The following is a 10,749-nucleotide window of genomic DNA, read 5'->3' on the forward strand; positions in this document are numbered from 1 at the left end:
TATGGTGGTTGTCACACAGGCAGCGACGGCTTTACTGGTCGGACCCAGTTGTGCGTTACCTCGCTTTTGCCTTTAATGACTGACTGACTGGCTGACTTTGGGGATTAACGTCCTCTGAGGTAACTAGGATCTATTTAGGAACATTTACCGTGATACTGTAAGAGGAGCAAGAAAAGAAAAGAAAAAAGATTTAAAATAGGGGATGAGGTAGATGGGGGGAAGGATGAGACCATGGAACTAGTTTTTAGAAGTTATGCAATCAAACATTTCAATCAATCAATGAGTCTTATATCGCGCATATTCCGTGGGTACAGTTCTAGGCGCTCTGCAGTGATGCCGTGTGAGATGAAATTTTATACGGCCAGTAGATTGCAGCCATTTCGGCGCATATTTACCTTTCACGGCCTATTATTCCAAGTCACACGGGTATAGGTAGACAATTATTAACTGTGCCTAAGCAATTTTGCCAGGAAAGACCCTTTTGTCAATCGTGGGATCTTTAACGTGCACACCGAATGTAGTGTACACATTTAAACATTGTAGGCTCAGACCACTTCGCCGTATTTAATTTTAGACACCGTACGTTATTAGACGCGAAAGTGCAATACTTAATGATCCGCTCAAAGCACTGTTGAAGCAACAATTTGTCTTTTGGTCGCAGATAAGGACATACTCTATCAAAACATGTGAATATATGTCTCAAGCATGACTAAACGCCCCGAAGGGCTCCGTCTAGTAACTCTATTTTTGATATCGTTTTTTAAATTTCAGCAATTTGCAATGAGGTCACCCATCATAAAATAAGGTTATTAATTATTTCCATACGCCATCTAAGTGAAACGGAGGCATTTTGTATCACTGATTTTATTTACAAACTGCTCTTGCAGCGGATCATTTGATCGGAACTAAATAAGTAAAGTGAAAATAGGTAAATAAATATATAGATGGATAAATCAGAAAACAAGATTGCAAAACATAAACACGTTCATAAAACATGTTAGTTTCCACTATTGCCGTAAACAAGTTCTCTGCAAAAACATTGAAAGTCAAATACTGTTTTCGCCTCTGTTTCTTCTTGTTGATTTTTTACATTAATTTTAGTCAAGTCTTGTAGATTTTATCTTGTGTTTCGTAACAGAATTAACTATGGTATTGTGTTGCTTAGTACTTGATGCATGAATTGGCGTCTCGCAGAATTAAACGCCGCTGAGGAAGGCCTGGCAACAGGTCGAAAATTTGGGCTGCCACTTGAAATTCTTTGTTAGGCTTTTCTTGTCCTTGATTTTGTTGACATCTCTCTCTCTCTCTCTCTCTCTCTCTGTATGTGTGTGTGTGTGTGTGTCTCTCTTTTTCTTTCTATCTCTCTTTCTCTCTCTCTTTCTCTCTCTCTCCCCCTTTCTCTCTCTCCCCCCCTCTCTCTCTCTCTTTCTCTCTCTCTCCCCCTCTCTCTCTATTTTCTCTCTCTCTCTCTCAGTCACTCTCTCTCTCTCTCTCTCTCTCTCTCTCTCTCTCTCTCTCTCTCTTTCCCTGCCTCACAAACACAAATACACACGCACTAACACACACAAAGCAGCAGGCCGGGATGCAGCAAATTGGGTAAGGCAGACTGGGATACGGCAAGTTGGGAGAGGCAGGATGGGATGCCGCCAACACATCTAGCAGTGCAAATTCTACACGGGGGGGGGGGGGGGGGGGGGGGCGTTGTTTTAAATCAAGTTTTGCCCAGTTTTGATTTTGCCGGTTTTGGTAATCCTACATTCCTCCGTGCGACAGCGGACTAAATGCGCATTTAAAACTATTTAGATGTTTTGCTTAAATTTTGACTTGGAGCGAAATAAATTAAAACATCTTGTTCGTTGTGCTTTTGTTTTAAATTAAAGCGTATTCCATTTCTAAATTAAATATCACTTGCCTGTTAACTCTTTATTGTTGTTGCAATAGTTGTATATACTTGGAAGAAAAAAAAGGCATACAACGAGACAGTTATGGTAGCCTGATTTAGACCACCCAGATACGGTATTTGCAAAATATTTATCTCTTTTATATTATTTTTCAAAATTGTTGTTTATAAAATCGAAAAATCACATCGAAAAATGTCACTATTCGATGTTCCCTCACTTAATCTGGGTGTGAAGGGCTTTCTTGAAGCAGACACCGGCGCTTGCTAAACGATTACCGCTTAAGCGGAGGGGAGTCAAGCGTGATTAAGTGCCTGGCCTGCCAATTGACACCTACCGGCGAAAACACATAATAGGCCACAGTTTCTCTATTTTTCACATAACGTTTCACTCTTAAAGTTTTTAACAAAAGGTGGTCCTTAGTTTTAACATCTTTTTTGAAATAATATATGAATTAAAGATCATGCTTTTAATGGACACATTTTTCACACACATGACCAGGAAACCGGATTACGTAAGCCGTGTCAGCTGCAACCTTTGTAAAAGTCAACGTAACTCGAGAACGGCATTGAAGTACTTTCGGTGTTCTTTACATTGTCCAAGAAGCAACGCACAAGAGGATACTTGACACACTCGGGTTGTGCTTGGTTTGGCCATAAACACTATCTAGTCAAGGACGTCGTAAAATGGCCCTCGGTCAAGTTTTCACCGAGAACCATTTTATGATGTCCTTGACTATTATGTGTTGGTCGGCTTAGAATATGCGCGCAGGTTTGAAAGTTTTGAACCATTCGATTATCTCAACAGACATCCTTTGATGTAGTGGAGTAGTGGTAGGTGTCACGAAATGGGATATAAGTCTGTGATAAAGGTGATGTTTATTATTATGAAAATGTTCGTGCCACCCACGCGCTTTTTCACGCTAGAAGCCAACAAAAAAGTTTATTTCATGTTGATTAATCACATTACTTATGAAAGTCTCATGTTTTCTCGTGCGCACGTGTGCGTGTGTGTGTGTGGGAAAATATTAAACAGCTGTGCTTTCATGTTACCATTCAGAGAGTGCTTTGATCATAATTAAGCTTTAAGCCCGCGTGAGAAACAGACGATACTTCTGCACGTATGGTTTGATATCTGCCGGGAACATTTTTTATGACTTGTATAATTTGACTGATTAGGCAAAGGGATTACACGAAACCGACTCAAGCCTTGTTGAATGTCAAAGAATTCAAGCATGCCGAAGTGTCTGTACGGGCCTTTGGAAAAGCACCTTCGGTAACCGTTTCATGTCCAATCCTAAAACGTGTATGGGAATACTTTAAGCATAACATTCGGGTGGTTTTTTTCCGAATAGAAAATATATGATACATCCATGCGATTTTATGGAATAACTCTGTTAAGTGTTTTTGTTATTGTTGCCAGAACAGCATGGTCATATTCTGTAAGATAAAATCGGTTATTGTCAGTTTGTTTGTTTCCTTTTGTACACAGCGAAAACAAAATCGAATAGAAATTATACATCCATGCATTTTTCATGGAATAACTCCCTGAAGTGGTGTTGTTGTTGTTGTTGTTGTTGTTGTTGTTGTTGTTGTTGATGTTGTTGTTGTTGTTGTTGTTGTTGTTGCGAGAACAGCTTGATAATATTCTGTGAGATAAAATCGGTTTTTGTTAGTTTGTTTTATTTTGTACAATAAAGATATTAAACATTTTTCGCCAAGATTTCATGGTCTCGCCTAGGTGACAATGGCCGCAAGCATAAACGTTGTTTTGACCACGAGTTCAATGTATGTAAATTTCTATTTGTGTCCCCAGAATAAGATTCTATTTGGGACATGAGGTGGTTGTACGCTAAGAAAAAGCTGGGTGTGTGGGGGTGGGGCCGGGAGGATGACGGGAGTGGGGCTGTACAAGTTAAAAGTTGCGTTGATAAAAGTTATAAGCGTTTGGTATTGGGCGTTGAGAATCATCCAATACAATTGACACTGGACATTTGAAGACGCAACAGTGGTCGACACGGGGAGCATCATAAACACCGCCCAATTGGATTGCATGACTTGACCGTCCTGCAGTGATGTCGTTCTCGTCGGCTATTGGTCAGTGGATTTTGAGAGCGCACGTGCCGGACAATTAAGGTGTTCATATGATTGGTTAATACACTGACACGGTTCTCACCCCTTTGAGAGGTCGTGGCCTACATAAAGTTAGTTCGTTTCGCAAATTAGCAAAAGTCCTCAAAAAAGTCGATAGTCACAGAGACTTTGTGTTCATAACAACCCAAAAACCAGAAGAAAAAGACCTGAGAGGCTACCTGGAGCTCTGCCTCACCTCTATGGTGACTGCTAGGCAGAAGCAGAGCCCCGAGGCTCTCATCAACTTATTAACGGATACCTACTGTTTTGTGACAAAAAATAAAGTGTCCGTCCCTAAACCAGACACCTATCTCATGGCCCTCAGCGCTCTCGCGGGGAGCAGAGATCTGTCGTCTGAGGAAATTCTCACAATTAAAAAATCACTGTAAGTCCCTTGTAATTCTGGACTCCCAAAATGGGGGGCAAAATAAAATAAAGCCAGCATAAATATATGATCGTCATTTGTCAACGGTATTAACTTAAACAAAGGGGACACACAGCTCGCAGGGAGGGAAGGGCATTGCCCCACCTCGCGGGCGTGTGCGTGTTTTTTTGTTTTGTTTTTTTTCCTGATGGTTTTAAACTCCTGTTTTCGGATTACACAATAAACATAAAAACATGATTATATAAACGAGAGGATAGCTGTTTCCTCTCTCAGTTAATACTGCTAATGTGACGTCGCCTCCCCTGCGACTATTGTAGTGGCGGGGAGGTCGACGGACAACGCAGATAGATCTTTTTATCCTATTTAAAATTAACAAATGCCGCATAGCAACTCATGCGTGCGTCAATGAAATGATGTATCCAAATGTTACTACCCTATAGAAGATCAGTATTACGCTTTGCGCATGTTCTTTATATTTTTCTCACAATGTTGTCACTTTTAAACCTTCTAATAGGTGGTCCTGAGTTTTATCTTTTTCTTAACGAAACTAAAATTGAATTAAAAATCCATGTTTTTAATGGTCCTTCCCCTAGGAAGTCAACGCATATAAAGGAAAAATTATCCCCGAGTATATTTCTCATTGCCCCACCCCCCTCCCTTATTCATGGAGAGCGGGGCCGGGGTCCTATCACGGTCGGGATTGCTTGGTCTTGCCCTTTTCTTTCCCTCCTTTTCTTCTTTTAGCGTATCATCAACTCATGTCCCTAAAAGGAACATTTCCTGTGAGGACGTAAAGGACCCCCTTTTTTTTACAAATTAGCAATTGTCCGGTCAGACATTATATGGTGCGGGTGTTAAATCTGTCAGTTTGCAAGAGAGATAATTCGAGTTTGTGAGACTTGTTGCATACAGTGGTAAATACCTGATTTTGATGACTTTGGTGATCTTTCTCAGACGGGAGGAATAGCAGAAAGGCAAGAAAATTAAAGTGAGTGATTTTGATTCTATTGATTGTGCCTATGATTAGGTTAGATTGAATAGATTAGATTGTGCAAGCAGGATTCCACCATGGAATACATTTAATTTATATGAGGGTTAACGTTGTCTGCACCATCTCAGAAAAACTATCATATTTTCGACCTAAATCTGTGGATCTAAAAACATCATCTCGGTTATAATGTAGTATATAACAGCCTAAAGCATGTCACATTTATAGAACAAAAAAACAAAAAAATTTCGCTAGTATCGTGTACACTACATTGGGGTGCGCACGTTAAAGATCCCACGATTGACAAAAGGGTCTTTCCTGGCAAAATTGTATAGGCATATATAAAAATGTCCACCAAAATACCCGTGTGACTTGGAATAATAAGCCGTGAAAAGTAGGATATGCGCCGAAATGGCTGCGATCTGCTGGCCGATGTGAATGCGTGATATATTGTGTAAAAAAACAAATCCATCTCACACGGAATAAATAAATCCCTGTGCCTTGAATATGTGCGCGATATAAATTGCATGCATAAAATAAAAAATGAAAAAGATTAAAAAAATGATACATAAATCCCTGCTCTCAGAACTGTACCCACGGAATACGCGCGATATAAGCCTCATATTGATTGATTGATTGATTGATAGTATTTTGCGTGTGATATTTTCCGAGTGTGATAAAACAAGTTAGAATGACAATAAATCGGAAAGACTTAGTTAGGGTTAGGGTGGGTGGCCGAGTGGTAACGCACTTGCGCTCGGAAGCGAGAGGTTGCGAGTTCGACCCTGGGTCAGGGCGTTAGCAATTTTCTCCCCCCTTTCCGAACCTAGGTGGTGGGTTCAAGTGCTAGTCTTTCGGATGAGACGAAAAACCGAGGTCCCTTCGTGTACACTACATTGGGGTGTGCACGTTAAAGATCCTACGATTGACAAAAGGGTCTTTCCTGGCAAAATTGTATAGGCAAAATGTCCACCAAAATACCCGTGTGACTTGGAATAATAGGCCGTGAAAAGTAGGATATGCGCCGAAATGGCTGCAATCTGCTGGCCGATGTGAATGCGTGATGTATTGTGTAAAAAAATTCCATCTCACACGGCATAAATAAATCCCTGCGCCTTGAATATGTGCGCGATATAAATTGCATAAAATAAAAATAAAATAAAAAATAAATAAATCCCTGCGCTTAGAAGTGTACCCACGGAATACGCGCGATATAAGCCTCATATTGATTGATTGATTGAAAGACTTAGTTATTGTACAGTAACAACATGTCATTTAATTACTTGATTTTGGGATAGTTTCGGAGCAGTTTTGAAAAAATTATTGCATGGGTTCAGGTCAGAAAACTTTCCAAAATGTAAGACAAATTCTGCAGATAGCTGCTCTTCACAGAACTTTTCTGTCGGTGTCTGTGTGTCTGTTTATCTTTCTCTTTATGTCTCTGTTTCTCTGTCTCTCTCTTTCTCTGGCTCTCTTTGTCTGTCTGTGTGTTTGTTTCTTTTTTGTCTCTCTTTCTGTCTGTCTGTCTGTCTGTCTGTCTGTCTGTCTGTAAAGCTGTCATAACTGTTCCTTTTATTTCTATCTCTTTCCTTGTTTTTGATTAGAATTTTGACTGTCTGCGGGATGAAAAAAAGAGCATTTTAGCATTTCTTATTCTGTTAGTGTTAAGATAAAGATCAATTCAATTCAATTTAATTCAATTCAATCCAATACAATTCTCTCTCCCTCATTCTCATTCTCATAAATCAGACTCAGTGTTTGTGTTATACTGCCTTGCTCTGCTGAGTGTGTGTGTCATACCGCTTTGCTCTGCTGAGTGTGTGTGTTTGTGTTAATTACGGTCTGTCTGTATATTCTTTTGTCTGTCCGTCTGTCACTCAAGGGTAAACCGGCACGGTTAGCCTAGTGGTAAGGCGTCCGCCCCGTGATCGGGAGGTCGTGGGTTCGAACCTCGGCCGGTGTCACGATTTCATCTTTCGCCTGTGTACATATTTCCCCCTCGATATTTACTCGAGACTGAAATGTTGTTTCCTGGTAAAATTAAGAAGGGAAATTATTTATGGACAAAACGCATGTCAGTTTCTTGCATGTGAAGAAAATTGGTTGTGAAATTAAATAGATTTCACTCCCAAAATCGAATTCTTGAGTAAGAAGGGAAAGAAGGGAAACATTTTAGGATGAATCAAATTTCTAAGTTAAATAAAATAATTGGTTGGACAAATTTGGCCCCATGAATGTAAGGTACACAAGGTCGCTCATCAGTACTATCGAAGGGTGTTTTTTTTTGTTCAGTGTAGAGTTTATACTAGATCAACGAGGCCGAAAATCGAAATATCAACACGGCGAAAGATAAAAACGTCACACCGGGTCATACCTAAGACTTTAAAATTGGCAATCTAGTGGCTGATCCACATCCCATTTTGGTGCAATCCCATTTTTGCCGCCGTCCCATTTTTTGCCCCATCCCATTTTCGCGACATTTCACAAGCCAAGCGTCATTTTATAAAATTTATAATTTTGAATGATTAATGAGATAAGGATGATTATAATGATGATGCTATGGATTTCCAATTTGGATTGAGACTACGTGACAGGGCATTTTACTAACATGTCATAACAAAAGCGTGACATCCCATTTTGACACCATATCCCATTTGGCCGCCATGCCGTTTCACCGTATTCCATTTATCCCCCATCCCATTGTCGCGACATTTCACAAGCCAAGCGTCATTTTACTACCGTGTCATAACAATAGCGCGTCAGCCCATTTTGACACCATCCCATTTGGCTGCCATCACATTTTTTATTTATTCTTCTTGCCAAGCCTCACTATACTACTATACTGCGTTATTCAACTAGGAAGACATTCCGTTTACGCCAAATTCCATTTTTGCCACAATCCAAAATGTCGCGAAATAGAGATGGCGGCAAAATGGGATGACGGCAAAACGGCATGGCGACAAACTGGAATGTGGCGCTAGTGGTTTGACACGGTGGTAAAATGACACATGGCCTATGAAATGTCGCAAAAATGGGATGGGGGCAAAATGGGATAACGGCCAAACGGGATTACGCCAAAATGGGACGTGGAGCTAATGGTACATGACATGGTGGTAAAATGACACTTGGCCTGTAAAATGTCGCAAAAATGGGATGGGGCGAAATGGGCTAACGGCGAAACGGGATTGCGCCAAAATGGGATGTGGAGCTAATGGTACATGATATGGTGGTAAAATGACACTTGGCCTGAGAAATGTCGCCAAAATGGGATGGGGGCGAATTGGGATAACGGCGAAACAGGACTAATAGATCCCTTGACTTGGGGTAGTGCGACTCTGTCACTGCTAGCTTTCCACTCGGAGGAAGCGACCGGAATTTCCCAACGATGGGACATCCTAGTAATGATTTTTTTTTTTTTAATTCTTAAAATTAACAGAGTCGCGCTACCCCAAAAGTCAAGGAATTTCGTGTTTGTCCCTTGACTTTGGAGATGACAAGAAAATATCGGGCGCAAAAACGTGATTTGTAAAATTTTTCACAACATATGTCGCCTCGCGCCATGTATGTGATGAAACCATTCATATAGCTCTGCGGGAGCTCTGCACTTTTGGACGTCCCCATTTCACTGCTGTACAGCAAACATCGTCCCCAAATACCTGTTTGTTTCTAAAAAATCACGCTGGAGGTTGCATTTTATGTAATAACCTCCTGAAATGAGTTTTGACACTTTAGAATGGCATGTAAAATGACACATGGCCTATGAAATGTCGCAAAAATGGGATGGAGGCAAAATGGGATAACGGCCAAACGGGATTGCGCCAAAATGGGACGTGGAGCTAATGGTACATGACATGGTGGTAAAATGACACTTGGCCCGTAAAATGTCGCAAAAATGGGATGGGGCGAAATGGGCTAACGGCGAAACGGGATTGCGCCAAAATGGGTTGTGGAGCTAATGGTACATGATATGGTGGTAAAATGACACTTGGCCTGAGAAATGTCGCCAAAATGGGATGGGGCGAATTGGGATAACGGCGAAACAGGACTAATAGATCCCTTGACTTGGGGTAGTGCGACTCTGTCACTGCTAGCTTTCCACTCGGAGGAACCGACCGGAATTTCCCAACGATGGGACATCCTAGTAATGAATTTTTTTTTTTTTTAATTCTTAAAATTAACAGAGTCGCGCTACCCCAAAAGTCAAAGAATTTCGTGTTTGTCCCTTACTTTGGAGATGACAAGAAAATATCGGGCGCAAAAACGTGATTTGTAAATGTTTTCACAACATATGTCGCCTCGCGCCATGTATGTGATGAAACCATTCATATAGCTCTGCGGGAGCTCTGCACTTTTGAACGTCCCCATTTCACTGCTGTACAGCAAACATCGTCCCCAAATACCTGTTTGTTTCTAAAAAATCACGCTGGAGGTTGCATTTTATGTAATAACCTCCTGAAATGAGTTTTGACACTTTAGAATGGCATTTAACGCTCATTGAAGTTTTAACAAACTTTCTAACACCTAAAACATTCATAGCACCGATAACGTAATTGTAGCTCTGCACTTTTTGTACACATACGTCCCCATTTCACTGCTGTACAGCAAACATCGTCCCCAAATGCCTGTTTTTCTAAAAATCACGCTGGAGGTTGCATTTTATGTAATAACCTCCTGAAATGAGTTTTCACACTTTAAAATGGCATTTAACGCTCATTGAAGTTTTAAGAAACTTTCTAACACGTAAAACAAAAGAGACCCCAAATGCCTGTGTTTTGAGCAAGATGACATTTTGATACACAGCCGACCCCAAATGACTGTAAAACCACCTATGTGTGTGTGTGTGTGTGTGTGTGTGTGTGTGTGTGTGTGTGTGTGTACATGTGTGTGTGTGTGTTTGCGAGTGTGGTGGGTTGATGGTCACATGTCAAATTTCATTTCAGTCTTCCCGAAGCAAAGTCAACATACCCTCATCGGTCCCGGATAGCATCTAAAGGCAGAAGAGACGTTAAAAAACAATGACCGACCAACCAACTAACCACAAACAATGTTTACACGACGAATCACGGTTCAGGTCTCAAAACCAACAGCCATAAACAACGCCAAGAACACACCTTTACTCGTGCTGTTTGACTCATCCCAATGCGAGTGGTTAATGGTGGTGGAATATTTGTATTGTTGGTGTAAATACCGTTACTGATTAAGGGCAGAGATAGCACGGAAATTAAGATTTGTTTCTTTTGAAAGCTTTTCGCCTTTCTTTTTTTTCAAGGTCCTCGATAAACAAAAAACTCAGACAAGGTGATTTTGTCTTATAAAGTAATATTTGAAGGACTTATGGGTCAGATT

Source organism: Littorina saxatilis, linkage group LG1 (genome assembly GCF_037325665.1).
Source record: "Littorina saxatilis isolate snail1 linkage group LG1, US_GU_Lsax_2.0, whole genome shotgun sequence".
NCBI classification, from domain to species: Eukaryota; Metazoa; Mollusca; class Gastropoda; order Littorinimorpha; family Littorinidae; genus Littorina; species Littorina saxatilis.